The 22,912-nt window shown below is 35.1% G+C and overlaps 1 protein-coding gene across 2 annotated transcripts in view; it reads left to right on the top strand.

The window, feature by feature from the left end:
- Positions 1 to 22,912, top strand: part of EPHA3 (EPH receptor A3) — a 412,939-nt gene that overhangs the window by 206,114 nt on the left and 183,913 nt on the right. The window lies entirely within an intron of this gene.

Raw genomic sequence — 22,912 nt, 5'->3', positions numbered from 1 at the left:
TATGTTTAAGTCTTTGAGCTGTGTTGAGTTTATTTTCATGTATGATGTGAGAAAGCATTCTAACTTAATTGATTTACATGGAGCTGACCTACTTTCCCAACACCAGTTGCTGAAGAGACTGTTCCTCATTGTATATTCTGGCCTCTTCTGTTGAGATGAACTGTACGTGTATGGGTTTCTTTCTGGGCTCCCTATTCTGTTCCACTGATCCACATGCCTGTCGTTTTGATTACTGTATATTTCTAGTATTGTCTTGAGGTCTGGGAGGATTAGACTTCCTGCTTTGCTCTTTTTCCTCAGGATTGCTTTTGCAATTCTGGGTATTTTATGATTCCATATAAGTTTTAAGATTATTTGATCTAGTTATTTGAAAAGCAGTATGGGTGATTTGATAAGGATAGCGTTATATCTGCAAATTGTTTTAGGTAATATGACCACTTTACCAATATTAATTCTTCGAATTCCAGATTATAAGATATCTTTCCATTTCTCTGAACCAGTTTACTCATAGTCAAGGATTATAATGGCAAATATCAGAACTTACTTGATGCATGCCATGCTTTTTCTCATGTTTTATTAACTATAATAGTATTTTTAAAAGATCCATTATCAATTATAAGTGCCAATAATGGTATTAAAGCATAATAAGTTAATAAATATGGAAAATACAAAGAGTTATTGCAACACCCAATATGGGCAGCAAAACAGATCGTTTTTCTCTGTGGAAATAAACAATCCTCTACACCAAAGGTGAAATGTGTCATGGCTTTTTAAATATAACAATACAAATTAATGTCAGCCATGTCGATTTTTGGGTCAGGTTAATTAATACATAAATAATAGGAGCCATTGAAAGCTTTTGCCTTTATTTTTTGGAATTTAAGATGGGAATACCAGACCACTTGACCTGCCTCTTGAGAAACCTGCATGCAGGTCAGGAAGCAACAGTTAGAACTGAATATGGAACAACAGACTTGTTCCAAATTGGGAAAGGAGTACGCCAAGGCTGTATATTGTCACCCTGTTTATTTAACTTATATGCAGAGTACATCATGAGAAACGCTGGACTGGAGGAAGCACAACCTGGAATCAAGATCGCCAGGAGAAATATCAATAACCTCAGATATGCAGATGACACCACCGTTACGGCAGAAAGTGAAGAAGAACTAAAGAGCCTCTTGATGAAAGTGAAAGAGGAGAGTGAAAAAGTTGGCTTAAAGCTCAACATTCAGAAAACTAAGAGCATGGCATTTGGTCCCATCACTTCATGGGAAATAGATGGAGAAACAGTGGAAACAGTGACAGACTTTATTTTTCTGGGCTCCAAAATCACTTGTAGATGGTGACTGCAGCCATGAAATTAAAAGATGCTTGCTCCTTGGAAGGAAAGTTATGGCCAACCTAGACAGCATATTGAAAAGCAGAGACATTGTTTTGCCAACAAAGGTCCGTCTAGTCAAGGCTGTGGTTTTTCCAGTGGTCATGTATGGATGTGAGAATTGGGACTATAAAGAAAGCTGAGCACTGAAGAACTCATGCTTTTGAACTGTGATGTTGGAGAAGACTCTTGAGAGTCCCTTGGACTGCAAGGAGATCCAACCAGTCCATCCTAAAGGAGATCAGTCCTGGGTGTTCATTGGTAGGACTGATGTTGAAGCTGAAACGCCAATACTTTTGACCACCTGATGAGAACAGATGACTCATTTGAAAAGACCCTGATGCTGGGAAAGGTTGAGGGCAGGAGGAGAAGGGGATGACAGAGGATTAGATGGTTGAATGGTATCACCAGCTCAATGGACATGGGTTTGGGTGAACTCTGGGAGTTGGTGATGGATAGGGAGGCCTGGTATGCTGTGGTTCATGGGATTACAAAGAGTTGGACGCAACTGAGGGACTGAATTGAACTGAAGTTTTATTAACCTTTTTATAAATATAAATTTAACAGTTGGCTGTTTCTGTCAGTCAGTTCAGTTGATCAGTCATGTCTTACTCTTTGAAACCCCATGGGCTGTAGCACACCAGGCTTCTCTGTCCATCAGCAACTCCCAGAGCTTGATCAAACTCATGTCCATTGAGTCATTGATGCCATCCAACCATCTCATCCTCTGTCATCCCCTTCTCCTCCTACCTACAACCTTTCTTAGCATCAGGGTCTTTTCAAATGAATCAGTTTTTTGCATCTGGTGACCAAAGTATTGGAGCTTCAGCTTTAGCACCAGTCCTTCCAATGAATATTCAGGACTGATTTCCTTTAGGGTAGACTGGTTTGATCTCCTTGCAGTCCAAGAGACTCTCAAGATTCTTCTCCAACACCACAGTTCAAAAGCATCAATTCTTCGGTGCTCAATTTTCTTTATAGTCCAACTCTGACATCCATACATGACATTGGAAAAACCATAGCTTTGACTAGATGGATGTCTGTTGGCAAAGTAAAGTCTCTGATTTTAAATATGCTGTCTAGGGTGGCCATAGCTTTTCTTCCATGGAGCAAGTATATTTAATTTCATAGTCCCAGTCACCATCTGCAGTGATTTGGGAACCCAAGAAAATAGTCTGCCACTGTTTCCATTGTTTCCCCATCTATTTGCCATGAAATGATGGGACTGGATGACATGATCTTAGTTTTTTGAATGTTGATTTTTTTAAGCCAGCTTTTTCACTCTCCTTTTTCACTTTCTTTAAGAGGCTCTTTAGTTCCTCTTCACTTTCTGCCATAAGGGTGGTATCATCTGCATACCTGAGGTTATTGATATTTCTCCCAGCAATCTTGATTTCAGCCTGTGCTTCACCCAGCTCTGAATTTCACATGATGTACTCTGCATGTAAAGTCCATAAACAGGGTGACAATTTACAGCCTTGATGTACTCCTTTCCCAATATGGAAACCGTCTGTTGTTCCATGTCCAGTTCTAACTGTTGCTTCTTGATCTATATACAGATTTCTCAGGAGGCAAGTCAGGTGGTCTGGTGTTCCCATCTCTTTAAGAATTTTTACAGTTTGTTAGGATCCAAACAGTCAAAGCCTCTGATATCATCAATAACACAGAAATAGATAGTTTTCTGGAACTCTCTTGCTCTTTCTGTGATCCAACGGATGTTGGCTATTTGATCTCTTGTTCCTCTGCCTTTTCTCAATCCAGCTTGAACATCTGGAAGTTCTCAGTTCACATACTACTGAAGCCTGGCTTGGAGAATTTTGAGCATTCCTTTGCTAGTGCGTGAGATGAATGCAATTGTGTGGTAATTTGAACTTTCTTTGGATTGCCTTTCTTTGGGATTGGAATGAAAACTGACCTTTTCCAGTCCTGTGGCCACTGCTGAGTTTTCCAAATGTGCTGGCATATTGAGTGCAGCACTTTCACAGCATCATCTTTTAGAATTTGTAATAGATCAACTGAAATTATGTCACCTCCACTAGCTTTTTGATAGTGATGCTTCTGTACTTTATTTGATATGGTAGTAGTCAGGCAAAATAATTATTGTAGATCAAACCAATACAAATAACTATGTTTGGAATACAGGTATAAGAAATTTTCTTTAAAATGAAGTAAAAAGTGGGCTTCTCAGGTGGCTCTGTGGTAAAGAATCTGCTTGTCAATGAAGGAAACATGAGTTTGATTCCTGGGTTTGGAAGAGCCCCTAGAGGAGGAAATGACAACCCACTCCAGTATTCTTCCCTAGAAAATCCCATGAACAGAGGAGCCTGGCAGGGTCCATGATGTCACAAAGAGTTGGAAACATCTGAGCACTCACACATTCTGAGCAAAAGTGCATGAACATGGTTTAACTAGTTATATGGATAATAGAAAGAACTTATTGTAGCAAAGTAGAATCAACAACAAAACACAAAGAACTTTAAACTGATGAGTAGTGTCAGGTTTTCTGAAGCTTCAAGCTCTTGTTGTTCTGAATCTTCCTGAAATTCTATGTCGATAGCTTCCTAAAGCAGAGGAAAGACATGTAATGTTTCATTGCTGCTGACAGTTACTCATGGAGGCTGGTAAGGTGGATAAAATACCTGAATATGAGAAAGTAACTAAGTGGTCCATGTACGCTGCTGCTGAGCTTCCCCGGGTATACTACCAATGATACTGGGGGAAGAAAACTGTTATATTTTCACTTGGCCTGAAAAATCTCTGGTAATTTTCAGATAGACAAATAAACCACCAGTTTCAAAATGTCAGGGCCCTTTTCATCTAAATATGCATTTCACACCACCCTGACGATAAGGAAGGATTTTTCTGCAAAATAATTTAGAATCACATTAAATTAATTCTGAAACATAAGTGAAAAATAGGGTCTGACATAAAATGTGCTGGGATTGTTAAGAGAATATGTGATTTATATTTTTAACTTCACCAATAACTTTTAAGACTGTTGACTATGTCATGGGCTTCATTGCAGCACTTCTTTATGCTGACCTGACTGCTGTTTGGCTGATGAAGTCATTTTACATATGCGTTAAAATAAAGCAGCCATAAGAGCTTAAAAGAGAGCAGAGCAGAGGCACAATAATTTGATGAAAAAATAGGTAAAAAATGGTACTCATTTCTATCCCATATTCTGACTCTGTGAACATAAATCTCATTGTACATCACAGTGAAACACAAAATGAAAGATAATTTATATTCTATACACATAGATTTGACACTCAAATTTGAAAATTCTGTTTCTTCCTCTTATATAAATATACCCTAGAGTTGTAGAAAGAAAGTAATCATAATGAAACAAATGGAATCTGTTTAATTTCCTCTTCTTCACTTTTTTAAAAGGTAAAATTGCAGCTCCTCAATTATAGGGGTTGCGTTAAAAAAAAATCTAGAAATTTTCATGGACTTTTCTATCTGTATTTCCCTGTCAGATTGGGTGTTTAGTCACGTATCTTAGTGGTGTGCTACATAGATTCAGGCTAATTGTTGTAGGCATGGAAGTCTACAATGATATCAATGCCCTATGTTGTTTTATTAATACTAAAATTTTATTAAAATGTTAGTAACAATTATATTAATTTGATCAATTTAATATTTATATTAAACTTATAAATTGTATTACTAATATTCATTATAGTTATTGTATTTATTAACATAAATTTAATTAGCATGAGTACTGAATTTCATATACATATATACATAACAATGGACAGAAACTGTACATAAAAATAATTCTAAAAGATTAAGTCAGACTTGTATGCAAAGCACATATTTGCTGTTGTCACAGGGATATATTCTGGATAATATAATACTATTTTCATTTTTAAATTCATACACACTATTTAAAAGCTGTATATTTTGGAAAGTTCTATAAATGTAACTTGCTACATCTTTTTTTTTTAAGGCTCACGGAAAGCATATGGAACTGTTAATTACTGTGAAGTCTTCAGAAAAATAAACCATTCCAGTGATAATAATGAGACCACTGATAAATTCAGTCTAGAATATTCAGAATGTTTAGATTATGTTGAAAAAAATGTGAACTCAGTGAAAATGATGCCTACTATCTACTTCTCAGATATGAAACCTTAGTGACTTAGTTCTACAATTTTTATGTTATTGATTTAAAATTCTTGATAATGTGGTTTCCCCTGATTACCTTTCCCAAGTAAAAAATAACATTCTATCTTTTGCTAGCCAGTGGATTTTTAAAAATACAACCAGATTACATAACTTTCCTCCACCCATTCCTTAAATAGCCCCTTTCAGCTGTGCTACCTTTTGCATCTAAAATGAATTCCACTTCTTACCATAGCCTGGAAGCCCTGTAAGAATAGGAAAATGATTCAACTTATTCACAAAACGTAATGGAGGTCTTTATAGCTTGCCCTCTAAAAACATTTCTGAAATAATTAATTTTTGAATCTATCCTTGGTTTTTAACAAGAAAAACATTTATAGCTACAAAATGATTAAGAACAGAAAAATAGTAGCTAACATTTATTGAGTACTTAGCACATTTCCCGGCCTTTACATGTAAGAAATTCTTTTAAACTGCAGAACAACCCTGGAGGGTAAACACTATTATTGTCATTTTACAGATGGGGGAACTGAGGAACAGCAATGCTAAATACTTTGCCAAAAGTAATGTAGACCTCAGTGAGAAAATTGAGATTCTAAACTCAGGAATCGGGCTCCCAATGGTAAAAATGCATTTTTTTTTTTTACCACTATATCAGCGTTTCTCAGGTGAAGGCTAGAATACAGTGAAGTAAATAAAAGGATGACACAAAGTTTGGAGGTGCTTGTGAACTGTCAAGTGAAAGGGGAGAATGATTTCAGCTAAACAAGAGGGAAAACCATCACCATTTTGTATAATTATGATATTCTGGAAATGTACATTGTACAGGATGCAAGTTTATCAGACTTCCCCCAAAAAAACTAAGGATAAAAGAAAAAACAAGAGAGCAAAAATATTTATATTTGGTTTAGCATCAATTTTTTTAGAAGTAGAACATTTTCATTGAGCTCAGTGAGGTCAATGCCTTTATTTACAGAGAAGCTAAGGAGATTCCCCTGGTTTCATTGTTTGATATTTGCCTAAATTGTAGTAAACATCTGGAATACTACTTCAGCCATTTCTTCTCCCCATTCAGGATTATCCCTAGATGAAATACTGACCTTGAGTTTTCAATAAAAATGGAAAAAAATACACCAAGTTGGTAATTTTCAATTTTTTCTGACAAAAATATGTCCAAATATGATAATATAACACATTACTATTCTAGTTCCATAGAGGTATGCTTACCTTATAAGAAAACATACCAGAATTTATTTTGGGGGGAAAAGTAAAAAAATAAAATAAAAAGCCTAAAATGTGCATGCTTCCTAATAATAATTGATATACAAGAAGTTACAAAGTAGCACAATTTAAAAATCACACATACACATTTGTTCAGCATTTATATGTAATATTTATCACGATGAAAAACAATCTCTCACTTGCGTAGTCAGTGTTGTGTATTCAGGCTCAGGTATATATGCATTTGTTGTTTTAATATAATACTTTCTGTGAGCAGAACATCTTTCTAAATGGATGTGTCATACCATTACTATGTAGAGTATGAATGATTACAGCCTTAAACTGGTAATATGCCTTCCTGACACTAATACAGGGCTATGATGCTGTATAATGTTGACATTTATAGCTATTTTCATAGACTTTATCTCAAATCCTTGAGTGGATACAGAGTGTACTGTATATCTGCCTTAAAGTGCCTGGGCATGGACAAGCAGAGAAACTGCTATGTGATGAAAAGTGTTACAGACTTCAGTGTTCATTGCTGCGAGTTGTTTTAGAACCAATGGAGATATAAGCTTGGCAATCCTCTGCCAGTGGCAAATGGTAACTATAACCAATGGTCAGATGACAAACCCAACCAAAGGTCCCTATAATTAGCCTGATAATAAATACTGTTTATGTAAATCTTGAACATGACTCGGCATATTAAAACTCAAAAGCACCATAATGGTTGCATAAATGATGTTGCCTTGCTTCAGTGTTACAGAATAATGAGATATTCTGTTTTAGAAAATCTGTCAGGATAATTAGTTTAACCTCAAAATGGAAAACATGTTTATTTAACCTAAGTTTGATAAAAATGTTTCTAAATGATTTTAAATGCTTTTTTATCTTAAAAAAGAATTCTGAAAATACTTTCACCCTATGTTGATGGCAAAGTATCAAATGTGGTAATTCTTATACAACAATAACTGCAGGGACAGCTGATCTTAATATAGCACCTACTGTGTGATAAACAGAGTTCCAAGTTTTTACATATATTAATTTATGTAGTCAACAGAACAACATTATGGGGTAGCTTCTATTATTACTCCTGTTTTATAAGCTAAGGAACTGAAACAGAAAGGTGAATAGACATGCTCCTGGTCAGAGAGCTATTATGTGGAATTCTGCTATCATCAGGGGTCACTGAAGTATACAGAACTTAATTGTTCTGTATCTGAATTCTTTCATGTGGAGAATGTGGAGAGATGGAGAGAGACTGGGGCTTGGTTCTGCCTTTTATTCTTCATTCCCACAGACAGTCCATAATGTTGGTTATGTTGCCTTGAAGTAGAAAGAAAGTTAAAAAATGTTAGTCACTTATTTGTGTCCAACCCTTTGTGATCTGTGGACTGTAGCCTGCCAGGCTCCCCTGTCCATGAGGATTCTCCAGGCAAGAATACTGGAGTGGGTTGCCATTTCCTCCTCCAAGGGATCGTCCCAACCCAGGTATTGAACTCCTGTCTTCTGTGTCTTCTGAATTTCAGGAGGATTCTTTGCCCATGAGCCATGGGAAAGCCACATAAGTTGCCTTATGACTGGTTAAATTTGGTATTAAAGTTGGTATTAAAAATGAATGGTTTCAGAATTTACATCTGAGGATATTCTATGAAAAAGAAAGAAATTATATGTAGTATATTAATGTGTTCCATCCTTTATAATGGGATTCTGGAGCAGACAGGTTGTGCCAGGCAAGTTTATTTGAGAGTTTTACTCCAATTTTAATTTGGTAAATTATATACATATATATGTACGTATATATATTGTGTTTAATTTTATTTATTGAGTCTCATGTTAGAAATTAAAATTTTATTTAATTTTCTGCATTCTCTTTAGTGCTAGAAGGTTAAATACACCTGAGTATGTGTGCGCTTGCACTCATGAAAGGGGATCATAAAGAATTATTGAAAATTGCAGTGACAAAGATAGAGAAAAATAAATATATAAAGGGAACAAAAATGTTATAATTCCTACCCATTGCCACTCTGCTATTCTTCTTGTCATTGAACTCAAGTTTGATTAACAGAAGTGAATTCCTTTACATTGTTTTCTAATGAGTGGCCTTTCTGGGGAGTGAAGCCATGGTGGGCAAAGATTTAGCTTTCTGGGTTATAAGCATCAAAGAAAGCTCAGCCTGAGAGGTACCTGATGTAACAGATGATGCTGCCTTGCCTTCAGTTTAGGATTTGTCCTATGAAATCTCTCCTACATTTATCAAATGTAATGTCAGATTATACAAACTGTGAGGCTGCCATCAGCTGCCAGTTGGACAATTCTTCTAAATGTCCTAAATGTTCATTTCTGTATATCACCAGTTTTTAAGTTATTTTAATGAGGTCCTACTCTCTGAAGTTCTATTACACAGTCAATAAAAAAAATTTTATCATCCCTCATAAACTTGTAATGAATATTATTTTAATCAATTCTCTCACTATTTACAACAACCTTTTGATAATTTCTGCCACATTTGTTCTGATATATTCTCCACCCCTTCTTTCTGATGGGTCAGCAGACAAAAAAAGTGTTGCAAGTACGGTCTTATCAGAGTTGCGTATAGATAAAAATACGTTTTGAAAATGCAGCATGCATTGTTTAGAAAAAATGGATTCCACCCCTCAAAAATGTACTTGAAAATAATATACTGGTAAGCTATTAAAAAGGAACTGTGGTGTTAACTAAAATTTCTTACTAATCTTTTTTTCTTCTTTGGTATACTCAAGGTATAACCATGTGTTTGATTAACAGTAAAACTGCCCATTATTGCAAAGAAGGTTGAAGACATACCTGTAGATTAAAAAAAAAAAATCACATCTGCTTGTCAATTTTAAACTTTTAGCCCTGTGTGATAAACTGATCTTCACTGTACTATTACTATGTGATGTATAGGTCAAATAAAAACGAGATAGTAGTCACTCTTTGATAAAAGGACTTGCAGGCAGTTTCTTTCTTAGGAGTTATTGGGTTATTTTGTAATTGAAGTAAGAGACAGAGAGAAAAACAGAGATCATTTGCATCTGTTGTATAAATTAACACTTGATTTAGACCAGCCTTTCATAATAATAAGATGAAAAAAGGTGAACGTTATTTACAGAATTCTTGAATAATAAAATCAGTAGGAAAGGGCAGGTATAAGATAACTTATGGTCATTTGTAGGCACTTAAGACTGAAGAGTTACTACTAAATCACTAACTAAGGACCTTGAAGTGCGATGTTGCATGAGATTACGTGTAAGGATCATTTGTTCCATTTTATGACTTTGTCACTTAAAAGATCAGAACTTTCTACCCTTTGAGACTAAAAGTTTGACCTGGTTTATGGGACATGTGCCAGATTGCCAAGATACATGAAAATACCTGCTTTTCGTGATAATATATGATCCTAACTCTACTTTTTAAAGCAGAGTTAATCTCCAGTACTCTTGCCTAGAGAATCCCATGGATGGAGGAGCCTCGTAGGCTGCAGTCCATGGGGTCGCTAGGAGTTGGACACGACTGAGCAACTTCACTTTCACTTTTCACTTTCATGAATTGGAGAAGGAAATGGCAACACACTCCAATGTTCTTGCCTGGAGAATCTCAGGGACGGTGGAGCCTGGTGGGCTGCCGTCTATGGGGTCACACAGAGTTGGACACGACTGAAGCGACTTAGCAGCAGCAGCAGCAGCAATCTGGTTGTATTATTGTACCACCAATGACTGAGGAACAGATATGAATGTACACTATCTGGCAATCAAATTAATACTGAGTTGACAAACTCATATTCTGGTACCTAATAAGATTTTGGGCTCTCTACACTACTAAGCTTAATTGTTTTTATACTTCCAAGAAAGTTGGTAGAAAGATATAATAATTCTTTCCAGAAATCACTTTAGTAATAAATAAAGGCTTATTTATTGGGAAAGTAGGGGAACATAAGAAAGCACTTATAAAAATTAATTGATTTAAGCTTTTATGCCAAACTGCATCACCTAAAATGCCTTGCTTACACAGGCTATTTTTTAACATAATATTGTATTTTTCAAATTTATTGAGATATACAGGATAGAATTCTTAACTATACTATTAAATCTAGAGAAAGCATAACCTAGCCATTAAGGAAGATACAGCTTGAACTAAGTCTCTAAAGCCTCTAATAATTCAGTTCAGTTCATTTCAGTCACTCAGTCATATCCAACTCTTTGCGACCCCATGAACTGCAGCACACCAGGCCTCCCTGTCCATCACCAACTCCTGGAGTTCACCCAAACCTATGTCCATTGAGTCGGTGATGCCATCCAACCATCTTATCCTCTGTTGTCCCCTTCTCTTCCTGCCCTCAATCTTTCCCAGCCTCAGGGTCTTTTCAAATGAGTCAGCTCTTCACATCAAGTGGCCAAAGTATTGGAGTTTCAGCTTCAACATCAGCTTCCTTCCAATGAACACCCAGGACTGATCTCCTTTAGGATGGACTGGTTGGTTCTCCTTGCAGTCCAAGGGACCCTCAAGAGTCTTCTCCAGAACCGCAGTTCAAAAGCATCAATTCTTCGGCGCTCAGCTTTCTTTATAGTCCAACTCTCACATCCATACATGGCCACTGGAAAAACCATAGCCTTGACTAGACGGACCTTTGTCAGCAAAGTAATGCCTCTGCTTTTTAATATGCTGTCTAGTTTGGTCATAAGCTTTCTGCCAAGGAATAAGCATCTTTTAATTTCATTAAAATTAATGCAATCACCACGTGCAGTGATTTTGGAGCCCAGAAAAATAAAGTCAGCCACTGTTTCCACTGTTTCCCCATCTATTTCCCATGATGTGATGGAACCGGATGCCATGATCTTACTTCTAATTTCTCTTTCTCCCTCTTACACACACACACACACATACACACAAACACACACACACAAATGCGAACACACACACCCACACACACAAGATTACTACTGAAAATTATTTCTAATTTTCAAAATCTTTGAACTGAATACACATTTTGTTTACTGATTGTGTTTTCACGGTCATCTATGAAATCTTTGCCTGTCGTAGGGGTTGGGAAAATTTTTTCATAAAGGGTCAGATGGTAAATGATGTAGGCTTTGTGATCTATACAATCTCTGCCTCAGCTAATCTGATCCCTAGTTACAGTGTGAAAGCAGTGACAAAAAGAAAAAATATATATACATTAATGAATGTGTCTATGTTCTAGTAATTGTTTACTGAAATGTGAATTTCATTATTTTCATGTGTTATGAAATAATATTCTTCTTTTTAAAATGTCTTGAGTCAATTTAAGACCCTTAGAAGAAATGGAGTAGCCATCATAGTCAACAGAAGAGTCCAAAATGCAGTACTTAGTTGCAGCCTCAAAAATGACAGAATGATTTTTGCTTATTTTCAAGGAAAACCATTCAATATCATAGTAATCCAAGACTATGCCCTGACCAGTAATATTGTACTTCAAGGACAAATTTGCCTGTTACTGCAGGTGATTCTTGACTTCCTACTTTTGCATTCCAGTCCCCTATAATGAAAAGGGCATCTTTTTTGGGTGTTAGTTCTAGAAGTTTTTGTAGGTCTTCATAGAACTGTTCAACTTCACCTTCTTCAGTATAACTGGTTGGGGCATAGACTTGGATTACTGTAATACTGAATGATTTTCCTTGGAAACAAACAAAGATCATTCTGTCATTTTTGAGACTGCGTCCAAGTACTGCATTTTGGACTCTGTTGACCATGATGGCTACTCCATTTCTTCTCAGGGTCTTAATATGACTCAAGACATTTGTCCAAAGGCCTTTTTAAGAGCATTTCATCTTTTGGAATAAATATCAGAGAGTGGGCTGGCTACATCATGTGATATTTTACCTTTTAATAAAATGCCACAATGTTTTTCGAAGTATTTGAAACATTTTATATTTCTGCCAGCAGTATATGAAAATTTTGGCTTGTTTACATCCTTACCAATGCTTAGAATGGTCAGTCTTTTCAATTTTAGCCATTATAATAGGTGTGTATTTAATATCTTATTGTAGTTTTCATTTGCATTTCGTAAGACTAATGGGGCTGCTTTTCATTTGCTTATTCTCCATCTATATATCTTCTTTTGCAAAATTTATGTATATTTAATTATTTTGTCCTCTCTTGGGGGGTGGGGATTTTTTTAAGCCGTAGAGTTTTGAGAATTCTTTATATATACTCAACACAAATTTTTCATCAGACATTTGATTTGCAAATATTAGTTGAGTATATCGAATGAAGCAGGGCAAAGGCAAGTGGTGAAGCTCACTCAAAAAGGAAGAGCTAATCCAAATAGCTCCACTTTTATTAAATTCATTAAATTTGAAAGAGAAGAACAAAGTTGGAGAAGTCACACTAATGGTTTCCAGACTATTCAAGTCCATGTGGTAATTGTATGAAAATAAATAAATAGGTCAAAGGAACAGAACAGAATGCAGCAATAGACTCACACATGTATTCACAAATGATTCTCCACAAAGCTGCCAAGAAATTTAGTGGAGAAAGTACAGTCATTTTAACAAACAGTGCTGAAACAATTACCGTTTGCAAAAGATGAACATTGATTATACTTTGTATTGAACACAAAAAACAATTCAAATAGACCATAGATTTAATGTAAAAACCTAAAGCTATAAAATAGTAGAAGAAAACATTAAGGAAAAAAATCACTGTGGGCTTGTGTAAGGAGAACAGTTGACAAGCCACATCTACAGGCCAAACTGACCTTCTAGCAACGTTTCTATGATGTGTGAGTTAAGAATAATTTTTCTTTATATTTAAATTGACTCAGTTCAGTTCAGTCGCTCAGTCCTGTCCAACTCTTTGAGACCCCATGGACTACAGCATGCCAGACCTCCCTGTCCATTACCAACTCCCAGAGTTTACTCAAATTCATGTTCATTGAGTTGGTGATGCCATCCAACCATCTCATCCTCTGCCGTCCCTTTCTCCTCCCACCTTCAATCTTTCCTGGCATCTGGGTCTTTTCAAATGAGTCAGTTTCTCATGATGTACTCTGCATATACGTCAAATAAGCAAGGTGACAATATACAGCCTTGACATACTGCTTTCCTGATTTGGAACCAGTCTGCTTCATCACTTGTATCTTTCAAGGAATTTTTTTGACTCATCTAAGTTGTCAAATTTATAATAATAAAAAGTTTTACATTATTTTCTTATCTTTTTGTTTATTTATAATTTATTTATTTATGACTGTGTTGAGAATTCATCTCTGTGAGGGCTTTCTCTAGTTGTGGAGAGTCAGGGCTGTGCTCTAGTTGTGGTGTACAGGTCTCTTATTCTGGTGGCTCCTCTTGTTGCAGAGCACAGACTCTGGGTGCATGGGCTTCAGTGGTTGCAGCACATGGGTTCAGTGGTTGTGAGTTGCTGGCTCTAGCATGTGCAGGCTTCAGTAGTTGTGGCACATGGACTCAGTTGTGGCTCGAGGGCCCTAAAGTGTACAGGTTTCAATAGTTGTGGTGCACTGGCTCAGTATTGTGCAACACAGGCTTAGTTGACCCACAGAATGTGAAATCTCCCCAGAGTAAGGATTGAACCTGTGTCCCTGGCATTGGCAGGCAGAGTCTTAGCCATTGTCCCACAAGGGAGTCTCTTATCTTTCTGATAATATATAATCTGTAGTAAGGTCATTTCTCTTGTTTCTAAAATAAATAATTTATGACCTCTTTTTTTCTCACATCATTATAGTTAGAAGTTTTCAATTTTATTGAACTCAAAGACATATCTTTTGATTTCACTGATATTTTCCACTCTTTTTTTTTTTTTTGGTTTTCAATTTTGTTACTTTCACTTGTGATCTTAAATATTTCCTTTCCTCAGCTTATTTTTCATTTAATCTGATCTTCTGTTTTAGTTTCCATGGTACAAACTGATGTCACTTAATAGACATTTGTTTTTAATATCAATGCTTATAGCTAGAAATTGTCTAAGTACTGCTTTACTGACACTATCCAAATTCTAATGTATTGTGTTTTCATTTTCAATAAATTCAAATAGGTTATTTCAATATATTACTTGTTTTCCAATACTTGGAGTTTTTTTTTTCTGAAATCTGTTATTGTGAATTTAATTACACTTTGTTCTTAAAACAGAATTTCTCTTGAATCTTTTAATGCTTATTTGGACTTGTTGTATGGCTGAAAACATGATCTGTCTTTATAAAAGTTTGGTCTGAACTTAAAAAAGATATATTCTGCCTTTGTTGAATGGAGTGTTCTATTAATGCAATTTAGTTGGTTGTGTTGGCCAGTGGTGTTGTTGATTTTCACCACACCTGTTCTTTTAGTTTTTGAGACGTATGTACCGAAATGTCCATCTGCTAATTTGTATTTGCATTTTTCCCCTTGTACTTCTCTTAATTTTTCTTCATTGAGCTCTGTCATCATGTTTATAAATATGTATGATTATAATGTCCTCTTGGTCTATTGACCCTTTTATAATTTTGTTATGAACTTAATCCTGTTAATATTTTTAATTCTGAAATCTCATTTGTTGGATTTAATATAGTCATTTCATTTCTTTTCTTTTTTCTAATTTTAGCATGCCTTTTCTCATTCTTTTAATGTGTGTCCATATTTAAAGTATATTTCTTGTAAACAGCATACAGTTTGCTCTTGCTTTTCAATTTAATATGACAGTTTAAGCCCTTCAAATGGGTTTTTTAGGCTATTCTTTCTTAAGATGATCATGGATAGTTAGGTTCAAGTCATTACCTTGCTATTTGTTGTATCTTTCTCCCTCTGTTTCTTGTCTACTTTGTCTTCTTGCTCTTTCTTGCACTGGATTAATTATTTCTTATGTTTCCTCTGTTGCCTAATCAATTCTAACTCTTCAATTTTGTTATTTTAGTGTTTTGTTTTGTTTTTTAGGATTCACTACATAGATTTTTAACTTATCATAGTCTACCTTTAAATGATAGTATGCCATTTCCTGTATAGTATGAAAACCTTAGACTAGTATATTCTTATTTCTTCCCCCTCTAGACATTAAGCTATTGGTTTCAAACATTTTACTTGCTTTACAGATACTATAAATCTAATAATACACTGTTATTGTCTTAGTTAACAAATTCAATTATATTTTTTGAGACACACATATTTTTAAAAGTTTATGTAATTGCCAGTGTAGTTACCAATGAGAGTATTTTCAACTCTTTATGGAAATTTATATGTCCGTGTAACATCATTTTCTTTTTGCTTTAGGACTCCCATCAACATTTCTTGTAGTTTAAGTCTGCCAATGATAAATCTCTCAACTTTGGTTGTTTAAACTGTTTAGTCCACCTTTATTTTTGAAAGGTATTTCACTGGGAAAGAGTTCTGGCTAGATATTTTCCCTTTCAGTTGCTTGAAGATATTTTACTCTTTTCTTTTTCTATAATTAGAAATCTGTTGTGTTCTTTATTTCTATGTGAGATGTCATTTTTGTGTTATTGCCTTTAAGACTGGCTCTATTACTAGTTTTGAACAATTGATTTATGATGTGCCTTAAAGAAGTTTGCTTTATTTTTCTTATAAGGAGAATATATTGATCTCAGATCTGTATGTTTGAGGTTTTCATCAAATTTGGAACATTTTTAGTGATTATATCTTCATATATTTCATCCCTCCAATTTCTATCTCTAATTATACATATGTAATAGAGTTTTAATAACTGTCCTAATTTACATATATACTACATCTTATATCTATAACAGTTCTCAGTTGATTTTGAATGATTGATTTTCCTCTTTATTATGAATTGTGTTTTTCTACATACCTTATAATTTTTTAGTTGGATGCCAATCATTATGAATTTCTCTTTCTTGGGTGCTGAATATTTTTGTATTCCTATAAATATTCCAGAGCTTTCTTATGGAATGCAGTTATGTTATTAGGAAACAGTTTGATCCTTTGAATTTTGCTTTTAAGATTTGTTATGTGGAATCAGAGCAGTGTTAAATCAAGGGCCTTTTAATCTTTACAGTTGAGGCAACCCTCTCCTAGGTACTCTACCTAATGCCCCATGAACCTTAAGGTTTTCCATATTGGTTGGTGGCAGCAAGCATTTGTTGCTGCCCTGTGTAAGCACCAAACACAATATCTCCAATACTTTTGGTTACTTCTTTCCTTGGCCTCAGGAAGTTTCCTCAAACATGGGCTGGTCAGTACTCTGCTGAACACTAAAGGGACATCTTTCACAGCTCTACTTCTGTAGAGCTCACTCCCCTCTGGTATTCTCTCTGAGAACTTCAGTCAACCAGGGCTTCCTGGATCTTCAACTCTACCTCCTCAACTCAGGAAGTTTTCTGAGCTCTGGTTTGGGTCCCCCTACTTGTTTTGCAGCCCCGAAAATCCCAAGGCAGGAAGATGTTGAACTGTAGTGCTTATCTTATCTATTTCTTTTTTCTTGAGGACACCTGTTTTTGTTGTCTGTATCCAATAACTTGAAAAATGTTGTCTCGTATAATTTTGGTTATATTTATTGCTTTTCATTTTTATTTTTTTGTCGTGGGATGGTAAGTCTAATCCCTGTTGCTCCATCTTAGCCAGGAGCCAAAGTTTTTGTTATGCATTAATTCTCTTAAACATATTTGTTTTGTTTTAAAATTATATATTAGAGATCCTGAGAAAGACATAAAGCCTATAAAATAGCGTGCTATATAGATTATCCTAACATTAATAAAAGATACAGGATATAAGTCAGCAGGGCTTCCCAGGTGGTGTTAGTGGTAAAAAAAAGCCACTTGTCAATACAGGAGACATAAAGATACATGTTTGATCCCTGGGTTGGAAAGAACCCCTGGAGAAGTATGTGGCAACCCACTCCAGTATTCTTGCCTGGAGAACTCCATGGACAGAGGAACCTGGCGGGCTACAGTCCATAGGATCACAAAGGGTCGGACACGACTGAAGTGACTTATTATCATATGTCAATTAAATATTATAGAACAGATTAAAACAATATGTGATCAAGCACTAAATGGACTGTAAATGCAATAGTTCAACATAATAAGGATTTGCTGGCAAGTGTACTTTTAAAGACACCTACATAGGGAAGGTGTAGTGGTGATAAGTTTTCTGAGACTGGCATGGAATATTTGGAGAAAGTATTTCCATCCCTGTAAAAGCTAATAAGGTGTGTTATATAGAATGATCGAAGGAGAGATAATTTTATGGCAGAGGGCAGTACAAGATGATAATGTGTTTGAAGAACCATGTTAAAGCCAAATTTCAGAAACTTTAGGTTTATCTTTTTACATACAGACAGCAGTAAACTGTGAAAATTTTTAGAATAAGTTTGCAGTAAGATAATGAAAGCCATTTTGAACAAGAATAATCAGGATGAAGTGACAAGGAAACAAATATTAGGGAGAAGAGTAAAAAAAGCTATTACACTTATCCAAGTTAAGTTAATACTTTAGTAATTATAATAAAAAAGAAGACAGGAGAAATATTACAGGTATAAATGGCAACAATTGTATTCAGGAAGAAGAAAATAGACTGTTTCTAAGATGACTGAAACAGATGTAAGAGCATGATGAAACTATCGAGAGAAAGTGGAGCTTCAGGACAGCTTAATCTGGAAAAGTAAAACTAAAGTGAACCAAGAAAAAATAATTACAGAATAATAAAATAATAATAAATAGAAATATTTATTAAATGTGCAATATATGTAAGCACTATGCAAAAATCTTTACATAGACTACCTCATTTAATCGTCACAATACTGTTATGAACTTCTGTGGTTGTCTGCAACTGTCAAACGTGGATATGAATGTCAGTCTTCTGCTCAAGTGACAGAGAGGTAGTAAATGGGACAGAATTTGAATCTCAATATATACAGCTTCAGAATCCAGTTTCATGTCATAGATAATTACTGTTAAAATGGTACAGGCATCATTTTAAAGAAAACATGTCAGGCAGGAGCCTGTCAAACATTGTATAGCAAAAGGGAAAATAGAACTAATTTGTGCAACATACAGCCTCAAGGAACAATTCTGATAGCTCTAAGTACCAACCAATCACAGATTTGCTTACCTACAAGCTGAGATAGTATTACTGTATAACTGAAAATTTCCGTATCAATTATATCAACTTTTCTTCTGGACATAAGAACACGGTTTTATTTTTGCTGTCATATCATGTTTTTGTCCCTAAGCTAAACAAAGAAAGAATTTAAAACATTAATGCCAGTACTTACGAGGATTTGAACCACAATAGATTTATGTTTTGGGTAATTGTTATTACTTCATTTTGTTTATTATCTGGCTTAGCAAGTCAGTAAATTTTCTAATTGACACAAAGCTATTAAACTCCAAGATATATAATGTATTTTATTTCCTCAATGGATTTTTTTTTCTATCAAGAAGTTAGTCTTCATCCCCAAATAGCTTATTTTTCTGTGATAAAAGAGGTATAGTTAATACCAGTATAAACTATTCTTTAATCCCACTTAGTGTTGTCACTATATACAGAGCTAGAAATATTGAGAGTGCTATATACATATGTAAGCAAAGGCTAAAACACAGAGAGGAAATGGGATGACTGAAAAATAGTACCTACTATATTCCATGCTAAATAGTTTTATTAGATGATCTCATTAAATACTCTCAACAATTATCTCCATTGTCTGAAATTTTTGCAGTACTACTCAGCTTTAGAACCAGAATGCAATCTTAGCTGTCTGACTTCAGAGTTCAAGTTTTTAACCAGAGTGTCATAATGCTCAGTAGTAAGATATACTGAGTCAATATAGTGTCTGTCATTTACTTTAATAAAGGAAATCCTGTGTGGTTAAGCCAATTTTTAAAAAGTGAAAGCTCTTAAGTAAAATGCACAGCCTGTATCTTCTTACCACACTGCCGTGTCTACTTTCCTGAGACCTCTGAGAATCTCTTTCCTTTCTTTGCTTTTAAGTTAGCTCATCTGTGAGACCTGGTTATAAAGTAGTGTGTCTGCTGCTTCCACATGGCACCAAAACATACCTTCATAACATATGACTCATTCTTTAAACAAATGCAGTAGTAACAAATTTTGTTTTTTTTCAAAAGATGAATTTTACTATTCATTGTCCTCCAGAATTATCTAGAGTCAAACGCTGTGGCTAAAATGAGTTATCAAATAAGAAAGGGCATTCAAAGCCATGAATTTAAAGCACTAAGGGAAATTTTGTCATGTGGGTCATAAAATATTTCTTGTGGCAGTGTCAAAAAAGAGTTCTCAAATATTTTCTGAGTTTTAGCCGCATTGTAAAATATAGTTACAGCTTTCTCTATTTTCCACTCTTAAGCTGCTGTAATAATATAGAATGAGTTATTACTGATAGAAAAAATTGATAATGTCACTTATAGTAACAAAGTCTATATCCAGTCCTAAATGAGACAGACAAAGAACTAAAGAGCCTCTTGATGAAAGTGAAAGATGAGAGTAAAAGATTTAGCTTAAAACTCAACATTCAGAAAACTAAGATCATGGTATCTGGTCCCATCACTTTATGGCAAATAGATGGAGAAACAATGGAGACAGTGACAGGCTTTAAATCACTGGAGATGGTGACTGAAGCAATGAAATTAAAAGACACTTGCTCCTTGGAAGAAAAGCTATGACCAACCTAGACAACATATTAAAAAGCAGAGACATTACTTTGTCAACAAAGGTCCATCTAGTCAAAGCTATATTTTCCAGTAGTCATATATGGATGTGAGAGTTGGACTGTAAAGAAAGCTGAGTGCCAAAGAACTGATGCTGTTGAACTGTGGTATTGGAGAAGACTCTTGAGAGTCCCTTGGACTGCAAGGAGATCCAAACAGTCTATCCCAAAGGAAATCAGTCTTGAATGTTTATTGGAAGGATTGATGCTGAAGCTGAAACTCCAGTATGTTGGCCACTTGATGTGAAGAAATGACTCATTTGAAAAGCCCCTGCTGCTAGGAAGGATTGAAGGTAGGTGGAGAAGGGGACAACAGAAGATGAGATGGTTGGATGGCATCATCTACTCGATGGACCTGAGTTTGAGTAAGCTCTGGGAGTTGGTGTGCTGGGAGTTGGGAAGCCTGGCGTGCTGCAGTCTATGGGGTCTCAAAGAATCGGACACGACTGGGCAACTGAACTGAACTGAACTTGGTAAAATTCAATAGTTTCCATTGAAAATGCTTACATAAAGATGAATATATTTTAAAATCTCAAGTGATATTAACCACAAGGAAGGAAAACTGGATCCTTAAAAATCAGAATGATTTACTTTATTCCTCCAAGAAAACCTATTATCCGGAAGCATTCTTTAGGACTTTATATGCTCCAGGAGTTGGTGAAGCACAGGGAAGGCTGGCGTGATGCAGTCCATGGTGCCACAAGGAGTTGGACACAACTGAGCAACTGAACTGAACTGAACTTACCAAGCTTAATTTGAATAGAGACTAGCACATTACTATACAGAGGGAAGTAATGTGTCCCTTTCAATATTTAAATTGGATTTCATATTAATTAAAATATCCAATTACATTAATTTAAAAATGAGTCACAGGATACCTTGATTTATATATGTAAGCATTTGGATTTTTCCCTTTTGGTTATGGATTCAGTAACTATATTCACAGAATAATATTAGTTGTCTGAATTTTAAAGTATTGCAGTAAATATAAGTTGTTAATCAAATGGCTGCTGCTGCTGCTAAGTCCCTTCAGTCGTGTCCGACTCTGTGCGACCCCATGGATATCAGCCCACCAGGCTCCCCTGTCCACAGGATTCTCCAGGCAAGAATACTGGAGTGGGTTGCCATTTCCTTCTCCATATGAGAATGGAGAGTGGTGTACATTGAGAGTTCAGTATAAAATTCCAAAGGATATTTATTTAGAGTTGAAATCATAATCTCTTCCACAGATTTCCATGTCTAGGAATGAACTCTACTTTTTTCCCTAAGAAGCTCAGCACAACAGAACATACTCTTGTAAGGTAGTCTAGGATGTTGTGATATGTGTTGATAAGCTCTGTAAAGGTATTTGAAGTTTAGGAAAAATTACCAGAGATACGGGAAACTGAAACAAAACCTGATGTGGCTATTTTGTGGAATATTGACCTTCTTAGCTTTGAGTGTACCCAAATAAATAAAGAAAAATAAAATGTAACTCCCCAATAACCTTAGAAAAATTGCAATGTCTCGGACCAGAGATAGAATCTAGTCTGCTTGTCCTACTTTACAATTTTATTAAATAAACAACTATTTTAATATGAAATAAATTTCTTGTCAGGGGATGGCATAGCATCAGGGTTGTTTTTTTTTTTTTTCATTTTCTTTTTAAATCTGTAACATTCCCCTAAGACTGTGTCATCTGTAATTGGAATAACAATCTACCTAGTCCATATAATAAAGTATTATAACAAATTTAAAATATTAGTAAGTACTAAAATCTTCCTATATGATGACATTTTCCCCTACAGTTCAATTGCCTGTTATGGATAATCTTTTTATCTGTTTTGTAACAACCTCTCTTTATGCTTTTATTTTAGTTGATATTAAGGAAAAAAGGGATTCTAACATTCAGCTTGCTTTGTGGGAGGTAAAAAGCCTTTTATTTCATATCCATTTGAGGAGTTTGACTGTATCTTAACTCAGTACAAGTTGAGAATAAGGAACTGAGTAGGTGGAAATGATTAGAGAATTGCAGTCAGGAGCAAAGTGGTGAAAGATATTGCATGTGAATGAAAACTACCATATGGTGTTCATTTCTTGTGTGTATCATGGCTGCTTATTTTTCTAATACACTTTTCCACATGTTGTAAGATATCTAAAAAACCTTCAAAATGGCTTTATATGTTTTGAATTTAAAATTAAGGTGGTTCCTAATTTGCTAATACTCTCCTAAAGTTTAATTTTTTCTTTTTACCTCTATTATTCTGAAGGATATTAGAATTTCAAAAACAATCATATATGGTCCAGTAATAATATCTGGTGCAGGATTTTGCAAAGAGGCATTTGAATTTACTGTTTTCTTCTTGCTTTAAACTATATTTCTTGATTTTTAAAATGTTTGATTGATGAGATTTTTCCCTCCACACACTATACCTTTTTTACTATTTGCAATTGCTATATTTGTTCTTTTCTTTTGTTCACTGTTGTCTTCAAAACTTATTTCCACTAGCAGTTTCTTTA

The sequence above is a fragment of the Bison bison genome, unplaced genomic scaffold (assembly GCF_000754665.1).
Source record: "Bison bison bison isolate TAMUID 2011002044 unplaced genomic scaffold, Bison_UMD1.0 scf7180017864258, whole genome shotgun sequence".
Taxonomy (NCBI): Eukaryota; Metazoa; Chordata; class Mammalia; order Artiodactyla; family Bovidae; genus Bison; species Bison bison.
This window is presented reverse-complemented; position numbering and strand designations above follow the sequence as displayed.